Raw genomic sequence first — 15,495 nt, forward strand, 5'->3', positions numbered from 1 at the left:
TTAGATTTACATATTTCCTATCTCTTAATTTGTTAATGGTGCATGCTTGGAGAGCACTGGATTCCAAATCACTGATTTCCTTTTCAGTTGTCTCACTTATATCATTTAGGACATTAAAAAGAAAACAAAAAAACAAACTAATGACTATATGCTTCATTTCCAAGATTTCCAGTTGATTCTTTTTCATCCTTTCCTGTTCTGATCTTTGCTTTATGGATGCTATTCCTTCATTTGTTTCTTTGATGATGTCAATATAATTAATTTTGAAAATTCGTGTTTTGAAAATCTGGCTCCTTGGGTGTGAATTCTACTATTTGTTGGGTCTTTTGTGGCACTTGATTTCCTCTGGTGCTTTTAAAGATTTTTTTGAGAGCTCATTTAATTGTGCATGTTTCCCCCTCATAACCCCATGTGTGATTTTGCAGATGTCTCAGTCCTGGTCTCACAGGGTACACTACTTTGTGTTAGGTTAGGAACTGGCAACAGCAACCAACTTTGTCCATGAGGAGTTGGAGTGCATTCTTCTTGTGTCTCTTACCAACTTGTGTGGTTTTGTTAAGAATAAAGATAATTAGCCCTTTGCCATATTGACTTCAAATATTTTTCCAGGTTTTATTTTGCATTTAGTTTTGGTCACAAGATATTTTTCATATTAAATGTTTTTAATTTTTGTAAAACTATAGATAAAAAATTCTGTGATTTCTTTAATTATTATGACTAGAGTCATCTTCAAACCAAAGATTTGATACATTTTCGTTTATATTTTCTTCTGATTGTTAAAATTATTTTTGCATTTGAGCTTTTCATCTATCTGGTATGATCATTAATTAAGTAGTCAGACATAGAGGATTAACATAGAAATCCAGTTACTAAAAGTGGTTGTGAAATAGAGATTTAGTTTTAGGAAATTTTTTTAGAATGTTTTTTTTACACCCTACCAACCTTAACTTTGTGTTCCAAAGATCACAAACTAGCAGCCTTTCATGTTGTACTCAACTAACACAGGGTTTTTAAATGTTTTTATAATTTTAATTACTTGCCAATCTGGGGGTGATTTTATGTAAAAAATCTGGGTTTCTGATGCCTTTGAACAATCCAGAAATGTGGCTACACGTGCTCTACGTTCTTGCTTGCAGTGATTTCCTGGGTGGGGTAGTAGGCACACCTTGAAAGTAGCTGCCTTTCATCATCCCCTGACTCTTGTTCTTCTACAGTTTGCCTAACTCACTTGCACTACTTGGTTGGTTCCTGAAGGCATCTGAGTTTGGACCCCCTGGCAGCTGCTGCTGTTCCCTGGGTCTACTTTTCATTTCCATGCTGAGCATTTTCCTCTTCAGCTTCTGCCATCATGCTTCTTTATATGGAGTGTTAGGGGAGTTTGGTAGGATATGGAGGCAACAGTCACATGTTCAGATGCAAGAAAAAGGTACTACATTTTAATTTTCATAATAAGAAATGTGGTTGATATTATGCTTACCTAATATTGAGGTATAACTTCTATAAACCTAACTGCATTAATCAGCTAAAATTCAAAAAAAAAAAAAGTGAGAAGCCAGTTCTTCCTGGTGAATCCAGGAATGAACTATAGCTCAGATATCCTAGGGTGGTGAAAGCTGTTCTCAGTGAGCTACTTACTGGAGTTGGGTGAATTAATTTTTCTCTTGCAACTCTGTTCCATTTATATTTCCTTAGGGAAGGTAATTGATTAAATGACACCCTTTGTAAGATTGATGAGCCGTTTAGTGCTTGCAGAGGCTAGTTTACTTTCAGCTGTCAGATACCTCTTAGAGGAGGCAGTGGGGAATTTGGAAAGGTCTAGAAGATGCATATATATATATATATATATATATATATTTTGCAGGCCAATGTACTTCTTTATAGCTTCTGCAAGCAGAGGTACAAACATGATTTTCTGAGAACCCCAGCTGTTTTTTGGTTTAATAATAATTATTCACCATTAATTTAATGAATGTTATTGAAAGTGTACAATGGGTGCACTTCTCTTGGGTATAGTGAGATACAGAGAAGTATAAGACATAGCCCTTAAGAGTGATATAGCGTCACTTGGGAGCTAAGACTACATCTGAGAAATGGAGAGGGAGGAGGAGTAGAGAAATAGGGCTTCACCCCTAACAATGTGGGCTTTGATAGGACACAGTGGAAGAAGCTTATAACGTTAGCTTCTAGGAAAGTGGGGATGGGGAGCGGTAGAGTTTGGATAAATAGGGTGAGGTGGATAGTAGAGAAAGGACACTGTCCAGGAACAATAGGTACATTTTACAGGGGGAGAGAAGCAATAGATTGGGAGGCAGGGTGGGGGTAATATTAGTGATAATATTAAGTGATAGGAATAATAGTAACATTAGAGATAGGAGGCACTGTGACCGAGTCTACAGTCTAGTTAGCCGAGGAAGCTACGGAGGGGAGGTTTGTGTGTTTGAGGAGTTGGTAAGGGAGGTGGGAAAGAAGATAGGCACAGTTGAATATACTAAGTCAGTGAGTAAGTGATAAAGGAAACTTGAGTAGATAGATGTGAGATAAAAAGAGGGTGAAGTTTAATACTCAATAATGACTTAGGATTGGATCCTAAAGATAAGACCTTCAATTAGTTCTGTACTGTAGAGCAGAGGCAGTGAGAGGGTTAGGGTTGGGCCAACCATTAGCTGAAATAGAAACAAACAGGCCTCTGCAGATATGGTGATAGAAGAGGAGAGGGGTCATAGTCTGTAAGTTAGCATCATCAGAGCTGTATTAGCAGTCTGTAGCCAATGTCAAATAGGTCAGACCAACAAGACACCAGACTCAGACTATATGGGCTGAAATAACTATGGAGAATTCCAAGTGAGTTGAGTCAATGACTTTATTCTATCCAGGTGTCCCCGCTTTTTTAGAATCACTCTTAGACCTGGACAGCTTAGACCAGTCCTGTCAGTCTTAAAAGCCTTGTCATGGTCCATCCAGTGATTCCTGGTGGTCCTGTGTAGGTGGTGGTTCAGCCAAAAGGAAGGTACTTTTGGGGGTTACTTCTAAGGAGACCCTGAGATTTGACTTTGGTGTTCTAACCTTCAGTGCTTCTTTACCATTAGGGGTCAGGGCAGAGCTCCAAAAGCTCTGGATCTCGCCCAGTTTGGTATGTAAGCATGGGGGGTCTTCTCTATGGAAGATAATGATGTCAATGTAATTGACCCATTGGTTGATAGGGTAGGAAGGGGTGGAGGGAAAAGGAAGGCAACAGTTTTTCTTCCTTGGGTGAAAGGCGTAGCTAGGACAAATATCTTTCAGCTTTCTAGAATCCATAAATCTGAGCCTTTGTCATATCAGTGATAACTAATAAATTTCTAAAATGTTTAATTTGAAAATGTTTATGTTACTAAAATATCATACACTCACTTAAAGGTTTACTTAGTAGGTAAGGGTATTGGCATTAGATATGTGCTTAAATGTCTGTTTTTTCTCACGTGAATCAGTTACTTTTTTTTTTTTTTTTACATCTTTATTGGAGTATAATTGCTTTACAATGTTGTTAGTATCTGCTATATAACAAAGTGAATCAGCTATACATATACATATATCCCCATGTCTCCTCCCTCTTGCGTCTCCCTCTCTCCCACCCTCCCTCTCCCACCCCTCTAGGTGGTCACAAAGCACCGAGCTGATCTCCCTGTGCTATGCAACTGTTTCCCACTAGCTATCTCTTTTACATTTGGTAGTGTATATATGTCACTGCTACTCTCTCACTTTGTCCCAGTTTCCCTTCCCCCGACCCTGTGTCCTCAAGTCCCTTCTCTACGTCTGCATCTTTATTCCGGTCCTGCCACTAGGTTCATCAGAACCATTTATTTTTAGATTCCATATATATGCGTTAGCATACGGTATTTGTTTTTCTCTTTCTGCCTTACTTCACTCTGTATGACCAGTAAAAATGTGCTTCATTGTGCTTATCTTATGAATGATTTAATAGTCTAAGGCTACACTTTTTTTGGGCTTTAAACTCTTATGGCTTTAGTCACTATTTCTCAGAGTTTGGTCCATGGATCCCTGGCAGTCCCTGAGATACTTTTAGGGTCTGTGAGGGCAAAACTATTTTTATAACAATACTAAGATATTATTTGCTTTTTCCTCTGGGTTAACATTTGCACTGATGATGCAAGAGCAGTGGTGGGTAGAACTGTGGGTTACCAGTGTGAATCAAGGCAGTTGCAAAAAAAAAAAAAAAAGCCAATTTCACCTAAGAATGGTCTTGCTGAGTAGTAAGAATTATTAATTGTATTTAATCTCAACCTTTGAGAATGTATCTTTTTAATATTTGTGTAACAAAAATGGGAGGTGCTCATAAAGCACCTCTGCATATTGAAGTGGGAGATTAACTCAGGGAAGAGCACTGTGTGGTTGTTTAAGTTGCGAGCTAAAATAGCCACTTTCTTTCATGGAACACCATTTTTTCTTGAAAATTGACCCATGGACATTTTTCATTTTCACACTTGGGTGTTTGGCAGACATCTTCTTGAAAATAAATAAACCTGTCACATCAAGGACAACTGACATGATTTACTGCTAATGATAAAATTCAAGCTTTCAGGCAATAATAAGAATTTTAGAAAACTGTAATCTATTACCATGAGTTGACAGATTCCTAAACTTAAAGACTTTCCCCCACTTAAAAAAAATTTATTTTATATATTTATTTTTGGCTGCGTTGGGTCTTTGTTGCTGTGCACAGGCTTTCTCTAGATGCGGCAAGCAGCGTTACTCTTCATTGCGGTGCATGGGCTTCTCATTGCCGTGGCTTCTTTTGTTGTGGAGCACGGGCTCTAGGCACGTGGGCTTCAGTAGTTGTGGCTTGTGGGCTCTAGAGAGCAGGCTCAGTAGTTGTGGCACATGGGCTTAGTTGCTCCGTAGCCTGTGGGATCTTCCCGGACCAGGGCTCAAACCCGTGTCCCCTGCATTGGCAGGTGGATTCTTAACCACTGCGCCACCAGGGAAGCCCCTCCCCCACTTTTTTTTAATGGAAAATTTTATACGCAAACATAGAGAACACAGGGTAGAATAAGGAGCTCCATTTTTCTAGTTTATCTATCACACTATCTGTCTTTAATTTATTGAGGTATAACTTATCCACGAAACTTGTACCTGTTTGAAGTGTATAACTTGATGAGTTTTTAACATATGTATGCACTTGTGAAACCATTATCATCGTCAAGATACTGAAAATTTCTTTCACCCCCAAACATTTACTTGCTCCCCTTGGTAATCCATAAAGACTTAGCTAAGGAGATGGTGTGATATTAATGAATTTTTTGATGTTATGTAATGAAATATGTCAAAATATGGAGAATCTGTGTAACTCAGTGAATCAATATTTTTAAAATGACTGATGTGTGTTGTTACAAAGACATGCATGGATAAAAGACCCATTAAAAGGTCAATATAGACCACAAGATTTGACTGTAAAGAGTATGAAAAGTTCATTGTTACGCTTTTAAGATTCCACATTGCAACTGAACTTTAAGAAACTACAACTTGTCAAGTTTTGATGTAATATCAAAGAAGAATATCCATAGTTATCTGAAAAGGCTATTATTCTCTTCCTTCTTCTAAATATACTTCTATGTGAGGCTGGATTTTTCTTATACTTCAAATGAAACAACATATTGCAACAGATTGAATGCAGAATCAGATTTGAGGATAAAACTGTCTGATTAAGCCAGACATTAAAGAAAATTACGAGAATGAAAAATAATGCCATTCATTTCACTAGAAAAAATTTTAACTAAAAAATTATAGGTATTTTCACAAAACATTAATTATAACATATAGTGGATTTATTATTGATAATTTGAAAGGAATGAATAAATTTTAAAAATTCTGTTTTAATTTCTAATGTAGTAAATATTGACAACATAATCCAAATAAACGAAAGCTCTTGGTAGGGAGAGATTGTAGATAAGTTTTAAGAGTTTTAAGGGGTCCTGAGGCGAAAACATTTAAGAACTCCTGATTTAGTTCATGTGTCCAAGAAAACTGTGAAAAAATTTAATCCTCAAACAACATTCCAAACTTAATTTTGATCAATATTTCCTACTCTTTCTTTGAACCAATTAATTTTGATGGCTACTCAGTTCTCTCTCTATAAAATATAAACTAGGTTGATTCCTCTCTCCTTAATTTTTTTGTTCATCCCTTTTAAGTTTCCATTTAAGCATTCTGTGGTAAAAATGTGACAAGTAGAAAAATACCCAAGACTGACAATAGCATATCTATATGAAACGATGCATTAAAAAATCATTATTATGTGAAATTTATATTCTATAATATACGAATGCCTCTTTTGTGGTAGGCAGGACCAAAACATTTTGTCTTGTTTTCTTTTACACGGGCTGACAGGGAGATGATTAAGAAAATTTCATCTCTAGTTAGACTGAGTAAGATGAATCTACCTCAAGCATGTTAGAAGAGGGAAAAGTGAAAGGACAGTTTATCACCTAAGAGAACTGTACATTTTTTTTTTACTTGAAAACTTAATTACCAAGTAATTTAATAAGAGCTGAGTGCAAGGTATTTAATTATTTACTCTATGCTATGACACACAAATTGAATGACCATGTAATTTATTACCCAGATGGACCTATAAGTGTACTATGCTGGGTTAAAAGAAGAAAACCAAGAGTATCCTGCTTTAGATAGGGAGGGTGGGAGGGAGGGTGACACAAGAGGGAAGAGTTATGGGAACATATGTATATGTATAACTGATTCACTTTGTTGTAAAGGAGAAACTAACACACTATTGTAAAACAGTTATACTCAAATAAAGATGTTTAAAAAAAAAAAAAAAGAGTATCCTGCTTTAAATGGGACTTACATCATCCTACCTAGAAAGCATAGTGTTCTTGAAAAGTGGAACCTTTGACGTGGTAAAATATTATATTTCAAATGCCAGTCTTGTTCCTTTTTGTAATCTAATTGTCCTCTTCTTACAATGTTTCCTTGATGGAACCTGTCTTCTAAAAAGAAAGTGAAGTTTCATTATTTATGCCCCTAATAAAATTGAAAAGCAACTGGTAGTTGGAACTCTCAGCTTGTTTCTTTCCATCTGCTTGAGTTAGAGGAAGTTGCAGGGTAAGTAACTGAGCAAATTAATCGTAGTGATGGCTCACTGTATTTTAACTGGCATATCAGCTATTAATCTGATGCTAACACAGAGTGGCAGCTGTGGCTCAGGCTACTTTGAAAATCCAGCCATCTGTTGGCCTGGTTTCAAACGTTATGATTCATATTAGATGCCTTGAGAACCTTACATATTAAAGGGGTAGTGCTATGTGGTAAATTTAACTATGTGACAAATTAAGCATCACTGCTAGAATGATGCAATGATAATTTGTGTTATTTTATGATTTATGTGTACAGCCTCTGATTTTAAGTGTATTTTAGAAAACATGAAAGAAAATATTGAATTCCAGATAAAAAGAAAAATAAATGAATGGAATGATTGGAGGGCAGAGTCTGCAGTCAAAAGAAGCTGTGAAGATATAGGAAATTAGTCTTAGGAGAGCCTGCCTAAGTTGCCAAAAGGTATGGCTGACTGGCCCGTCACATTGCCTGCTTACCTCTGAACATGTTTTTTCACCAAACTAATTAATGCTTATTCATGTTTGAAAAGTACTTAACACAGTGCCTGACATATAAAGTTATAAAAATGTTAGTTATTAAGATTAATGGCACTGCTAGTTAAACTAGAATACTTATTGCAACAGTATTCTTACTTTCCTAACATCGGAACACCCAGTCAGATTTTTATAAATTTGCCTCATTCCTAATGCTGTCCTGGATTGGCATGGATTAATTGGTGCATTTCAAAAATAAAAATGCGGGCTTCCCTGGTGGCGCAGTGGTTGAGAATCCGCCTGCCGATGCAGGAGACACGGGTTCGTGCCCTGGTCCGGGAAGATCCCACATGCCGCGGAGCAACTAAGCCCGTGAGCCATGGCTGCTGAGCCTGTGCGTCCGGAGCCTGTGCTCCGCAACGGGAGAGGCCACAACAGTGAGAGGCCCGCATACCGCAAAAAAAAAAAAAAAAAAAAAAAAAATGCACATATACACATATATGATATATCTGTCAAGTGCCTTTTATGTATTTATGTAATATTTTATATTGCATACACACATTTATATATAATTTATGTATAAAAATATAATGGTGAAGATGGAAAACTGACTCTTTGGGGGAGCTATGGGAAAAACACAATAAAGTGTTACCTGTGTTTTGTATAAAATACCTAAAGCACTAACGGTAGCTAACAGGAAGAACAACATTTTGTCAATTCATGAAATTGGGGCTCTATTTGATCTTCTGTTGACTAGGGTATTCAGGGGAATATTTTGTTTTGATTCTGGCTATGAGTACAGGAAACTACATTTGATTATCATGTTTTATATTTCATACCAGGGAACCGTAGCTGCCAAATATATTTTCATTGCTAGCAGCTCTGATCAAAGCAAAAGCTTTTACTTAAGAAGTCAATCTTAGCCTAATATGGTTTAGAGAAAGGGAGTTCACAGTTTTGCTCCAACTATGCATTTTTAGTAAGAAATTTAGTTGATAAGTGTGGCATACATTTATCTATATATGATAGATTTTTTAAAAAATTAGTATGCCACCCTTTATCGATTGACTTTTTAGGGTTTTTATCTTTTTTTTTTGCTATACAAAATTATCTGTAGACTTTTCAAGAACTTTTCTAAGTTTAATTGACCAAACAGTAGATACCACATTTTTATTAAAAGTTAAATATAAAACTCTTCTGAGTTTTGCCTCTTCTGAGCGCATTCTCTTCCCGCCCTGATTCCTGATTGGCAGAGCTGCCCCTTCCCTGTGAGGCGGTGGCTTTAGGGCACGTGGGCTCCACTTTCGCCCTGGTTGGTTCCATTCTTCTTTCCAGTGATTAGTTTAGGAAGTGGCATGTGACCCAGTTCTGATAAGTGAGGGGAAGTCTGCTTGGGACCTCAGAGAACAGTTTTCTTGATGATGCATAATTTATTGGGAAGAGAACGTCATTTTTTAGCTGGAAATTGTTGAGTATACATGGGATCCCTGGACTTAGCAGCATCTGAACCACAGGGACACTAGGTGGCTTCAAGCCCATGTGCTGAGTATGGGAGACTAGAAGGTGAATCTTGATGATCTTAAACCACAGAATTAACCAACCCTAGAGTAACTCTACTTCAGATTATAGGAGGTAATGACATTTTGAAAAATTCTTAACCTCTTGAATCAGGAGTTTTTTGTTACTGGCAGCTGAATGCATCCTAACAGATACACATTTTGGGTGTAAATTACAAAATGTATTAACAGAAAATAGACTCAGTGTTTTGGGTTTTTAAGCACAGTTCTGATAGTTACTAGAACTTGTTAGATGAATCCATAAACAGAATGAATACTGACATAGTGTATCAGATGAGTGTCAGCCTAGACCATGGTGGATCATGACAGATCCTGAGACCTGCTGAAACCAATCTTGATTTAACTGCATTTCATCTAGTATAAGAGAATTTTCTTTTCATTATCTTGGGGATTCACTTTCATTCTTCTGTATCACTTTGTTATTAGAGGAAAAAAACTTTAATAATTATATACTGAGTTATTAAAGCACCTTTTATTTGAAGTCTTCAAATGCTTTACATAGCAGGAAATGTGACTGTTGTCTTGCCCAAGACAAAACAGTGAACCACTTTCAGAACTACACATATTGAGGATATTCTACATAAAGAATTAGGACCTGTGAAAACCCCCCAATAAGTTGGGAACTGTAGAACCAACTTTTGTGTTGTTTACATTGTTAAACTACAAATAGAATCTACTTATTGGGTCCTTTTGGCTTTTTGAAATACATGTTTTCTTCCTATGAAGGATGTTTCTTTCTCTCTGAAAGGTTCAGGGCATTAAAGGATTAAAGGCACTTGAATAAGAAAGCAGCCATATTGGATAATACAAATACTGGCCAGCAGATTAAGTGTATTCTCTGCTTTTCTTCCTTTTTTTTTTTTTTGCGGTGTGTGGGCCTCTCACTGTGGTGGCCTCTCCCGTTGTGGAGCACAGGCTCCGGACACACAGGCTCAGCGGCCACGGCTCACGGGCCCAGCCGCTCTGCGGCATGTGGGATCTTCCCGGACCGGGGCGTAAAGCCGCGTCCCCTGCATCGGCAGGCAGACTCTCAACCACTGTGCCACCAGGGAAGCCCTCTTTCTTTTTTTTAAATAGGTATTAACATGCAAACATTTCACTTGTCCATGAGTAAATAACTCATGTCAGTTTTTGTGAATTCATTGTTAATGCCTGCAAAGGACAGACTGTAAAAAAGCAGGCCTGAACAGTACCTATCCAGGGTAGATGACTGTTAACCGGCCTTTGTCCTCCTGGTACTGCCCTGCCCTCCTAAAACTGTCAAATGGGATTTACCACAGTGCGAATGCTGGGCTTCCTTTTGCTCCCTCCGCACGTGCCTGCAGATGTGGGCCCCCCACCTTCCTTTCACCCAGGCTTTCTCTCTCACCTCCTCTGGCAGCACCCCTCGACTCAAGAGTTAACTTCACCCCAAGAGCCCACGTGCTTATCACATTAGCACATACTCAGTGTGTAATAAATAGCACCTGGAATCAAATTGAATTGATAAAACGGTATAATACAAATACAAGGTGTCCACGTACACACTGTAACTTCTCAGCCCTTCTCCCAGCCCTGCTGCTGTCTGTCCTCTGAGCAGGGAAATAGATTCTCTGCCCTAATTGATTTCTCACCATTAAGGAAAAGGCTTCAATTACATACATTGTTTAAGGTTTGGCCACATACAGAGAAAAGAACTGACTGAATAATAAGCAGGGTGGAGGTATTTGAAACTTGGCACTAAGCTGGCATGTGTCAGTGGAGATGGGGAAGGACATTATGGATTGGTAAGGAAGGACTACCTTTGAACCTCTGGTTATCTGCTTGTTTCCTCTCCTTTCCTAAATGCACATGGTATGTTACGTTTTTCTCCTTGTGTTTCATATATAGGAAAAACCACATTCTTTCCAATTACATACTGAAATTGTATAGCATATGGTAGTTTCAAATAGATACCTATAACTTTCAGTTTTTGAGAAAAACAGCTAAAGCACTGCAGAGAAAAGTTAAAAAGTCTTTGCTGAAAATATGATTAAAGTAGGAATCATGTTAAAAAATAATTCTTGGCTCCCATTTCTGGTGGGTCAAGATTCTTTTAGCTGGTAATTAAAAAGGACTTTACTGGTGAGATTTACAGACTATCCTTAAAGTTTTTCAGTTATAATTTTTCAGTCTCTTTCCTTTGCAGACAGACACTCATAAGAACAGCTTTCAAATATCAATATTTAATGATGTAGTTTCAGAACCTTGCCCTTTGGGTACAAAATGGCTACGTAGATGTAGCATGACTCAAAGTGGAGTAGCATCTATGTGATAGATATATGCTTACTGTGGATTGATTATTGAGAATTAAAATTTGGTTTTACAGGAACATAGAGAAACAGAATACAATATTGAGTAAGTCCCTCTAAACTTCTTCAGGCCCAGAGTAACTGGTTTTTGGTACTCTGATGTCAACATAAAAAAAATTGGGATATATTCCAGAACATCCCAATTTTCATGAATTGTGTTTCCATAAATTGTCAGGCATTTCTTTTTTTAAAAAAAAATTATTTATTTAATTTATTTATTTTTGGCTGCTTTGGGTCTTTGTTGCTGCGTGCGGGCTTTTCTCTAGTTGCAGCGAGCAGGGGCTACTCTTTGTTGTGGTGTGCGGGCTTCTCATCGTGGTGGCTTCTCTTGTTGCGGAGCACAGGCTCTAGGCACACTGGCTTTAGTAGTTGTGGCACGTTGGCTCAGTAGTTGTGGCTTGTGGGCGCTAGAGCACGGGCTCAGTAGTTGTGGCGCACAGGCTTAGTTGCTCCGCGGCATGTGGGATCTTCCCGGACCAGAGCTCGAACCTGTGTCCCCCGCACCGGCAGGCGGATTCTTAACCACTGAGCCACCAGGGAAGCCCCGAGCATTTCTTGAAGTTATGTAACTTTTCACTGAAACTGTGACATTTCTTGGTGTAACAGTTTCTGTAAGAGTGCTACCTGCTTTATAAGGAAATCTTCCTGAAGTGTGCCTTCTGTGCTTTAAGGCATATCTCCTAAGGCTTGGTTCCAGAATTTGGAGAGATAAAGCATTTTCCCCCTCTTTTTACACTTCATGATTTAATATCCTCTTTCTCTCCACTCTTTTGAATACAGGAACATTTACTTTTTCTTTTCTTTCTCATTTGCTTCTGTAAGTTGCCAAACTCAGATTTCCTTTCTTAATGAATGGGAGATCTCAGAAGAATTGGTAATCTGTACATTTTTACAGAGTCAGGATATTACAGTGAGATTTTTTTCCCTTAGAGTCAGACTTTTATAGCAAGGTTGCCCAGAAATCCAAATATACATGTTTTCAGTTATAGATAGAAAATAAAGCCAAACAGTGACAAAGAGAATAGAGTCTTTGGTCATAGTTAAGAATTATATTTTCCCATTGGAGATAGAAATCAGAGCTGATATTTCAAAGTACATGAAGAAGAGGCAGCTGCTGCCCCCTCATACCTTTTAGTTTTATTCCTGCCATTTCAACCATTATGATAAAAATTCAAACAGCTATAGCAGATATGGGCAACTGTTCTAACCATGATTTGTTTGTAGTGAGGCCTGTGAGAGAAGAAAACATGAAAAGGTTATGGTTTTAAATTTATGAACATGGTATCAGATATTTTTTCTCATTGATGTTAACCTTCTTTTTCTAATCTTCTAGTTATGGTAGATCTCTGTATATTACTGAAAGGAGTCTGTTAACCCCCTAATAAAACCCTCCTAATATTTTTAGGATTACTTTTTCCTGGCAGATGAATGCTTCCCAGGATTGTTCTGGTGTCCGTGTTCTCCCTTGAGTCGTTTCCCCAAGGCATAGCAGGCAGCAGGGCCAGGCTCCAGCTCCAATAAGGGATCTGCGTTTAGGTCTTTTGTTTTAAAATAGGATTTTAAATACTCTGGCACCATTAATAAAAGGATCAGGTGACGAAACGTGAGAAACCAAGGCATTTACAACATATTACCATAGAGCTTGATTAAGTAACTATTTTTCTGAACATTATTCTGAAATTGCAAGAGGCTTCCTAAAGTATATACCTGATACCACACACAAATTGTGTTTACTAATCCGGAACCCTGCAATGAGATGCTCAGGGCTTATGCAGCCAGACAGATTGAATTCAAATCCCATGATTGTCACAGTTCTCTGAGGGATTTTGGCCCAAGTTATTTTCCTGAGGTTAAGTTTTTTGCCTGTGCAGTGGGGATAGTAATTGTACCTACCTCAGAGCGGTGGTAGGGATTAAATGAATGAGTAAATGTAAAGCCCTTAGCAAGTGCCTGGTATATAGTAGGTGTCCAGGAAATGTTAGCGATTATTTTTAATTTTAACTTACTACTTGATTGTTTTGTGAGATAGGGATGGGTGAGGAGGGGCTTACGTCTTAAACTATTCAAGTTAGTTACATACTGACATACTGTTGTATTTCCAAATAATTGGGTAAAAGATGGCTACTTTCTAGGTCCTTCTGAATGATAGCTACTCAGATTTGTGGGGGGAGGGGGCATGGAGTGGCAGGGGAAAAGATCTGTTTTTTTCACCAGAATTCCATATATATAGCTTGTTTCCTAAATGAAAACATTCAGACACATGAATTTCTTAGTTATTTTTGAGTTGAAAATTTGTGTATATGAAAACTTATGAAATCTGTAGAAGGAAAATCACATTTAATTGTATGTTGAAGGAATCATCTTTATTGAAAAAATCCAAAACTATGCAGTGTGAAAACCATTCTTGGAAATCCTGAACTAGGAGTAGTCATAAACCTACAGGTTTATGAACTGAGCTTTACAGAACTCTGAAAGCTTTATAGCTTTCAGAACTGAGAAAAACCTTAGTGACCTTGAAGTAAGTCTGAGTCTCAGTGACTCAGACTCCATCCCCTCTTTGAGGTTAAACGGTGTGCTAATTATCTGCACAATTAAAAGCCAGTTTTAAAACTCCTGTCTTGAATTTCTCAGGTGTTTTCTAATCTTTTATTATGGTTAATTCACTTTTAACGCTTATGAAAAACAAAAAGCCTCTAACATAGCCACGCCACCTGCCCACCCCGCCTTGGATTGCAGCATGTCCTGAGATACACACTGTTACTTAGCTAATGATACAATTTATATCTTTTGTTCTTAATTGTATGTTTTCAGTAGTAGTGCCAACAGGGACTAATTAATAAAGTGAAGTTGGTAGGGTTCATCACAGAATGTTATCCCCTGGATGCTGCATTGGAGTGAGGGTCTTCTTGTTTGGAGGTTCGTTCCATGGATAAGCAGTAACTCAAGATGGCGGCTGGGGGGGGCCAGAAATTTGTAGAGGAGGAGGAGGTGAGATTGCTAGCTGGTGCTGGAAAGACTGAGGTGCATATAGATACACTGCTCCCACAGTCTGTTCTCTTCTCCTTTCCCTCCTCCCAAACACTACCTACTTTGCAACAACAAATTAAAACTTTATATTGAACTTACCAGATTTACAGATGAAGAAATCAAAGCTCAAAGAGGTCAACGTTTCAGAACTGTTAATACCTGACAGATCTGAGATTCAAACCTCTAGCTTTTTATTTCTAAAGGTTCTATCACTACACCAATGCCGGGATTGGGGAATGCCAGGAGTTGCTCATTTTCCTCAATGAAGAGTGTTCACTGCAAATATTTCTTTCTCTAACACAAAAAGTAATGCTTAGGATTTTAAAAATTGACAGGTTTTATTCTTCCAGACTGCACACTGTTTTTGTTCAGCTGAATAGGAAAGTAGACACACTGCCTCCAGAACTGCGGGCAGTTTTCATTATCATCCACTGCCCTCTCCTTTCAGCGCCTAGTGAATGGGTGTGAGTGCTTAGCTGGGAAGTCGAGGAGTAAAGTTAAGAATCTGGGTGATAACCCTGGCACTATGAACAGTCTTTCCTTCCCTCTCACGGTGTCATAAAATAAGGCTCTTCCCTAGATAAGATAACAGATTTGGAACGATTTCATGAAATCTTATGTCATGAAGTTCAAAATATATCGTCATGTTTGGAAATCAGTTGCTTTGCTGTCCCTGAATCTGCCTAACCACCTTGTGTTTTCATTAAGAAAGAGGCTATTATCGCTGATCTTTTTCTCAGCGATGCTTCTAGATTTGGGGCATTTTCTGGGCTACTGACATACTTGATGCTCTCATTTTAAAATTCATAGTATTGGTTTAATGCTTTAATAGAGGAAGAAAGCAGTGTTTCAGAAAGCAGGTATTTAACTTTAAAAGATAAGATGTAGAGTGCAGACGACAACTGATGTTCTTTTACCACCCCCACCCCCCACCCCCCCGCATTTCTACCCTTCTTGCAG

The 15,495-nt window shown here is 38.0% G+C and overlaps 1 protein-coding gene across 3 annotated transcripts in view; it reads left to right on the top strand.

Moving 5' to 3' along the window:
- Positions 1-15,495, top strand: part of AKAP7 (A-kinase anchoring protein 7) — a 130,264-nt gene that overhangs the window by 71,964 nt on the left and 42,805 nt on the right. The window lies entirely within an intron of this gene.

This window comes from Kogia breviceps, chromosome 13 (genome assembly GCF_026419965.1).
Source record: "Kogia breviceps isolate mKogBre1 chromosome 13, mKogBre1 haplotype 1, whole genome shotgun sequence".
NCBI classification, from domain to species: Eukaryota; Metazoa; Chordata; class Mammalia; order Artiodactyla; family Physeteridae; genus Kogia; species Kogia breviceps.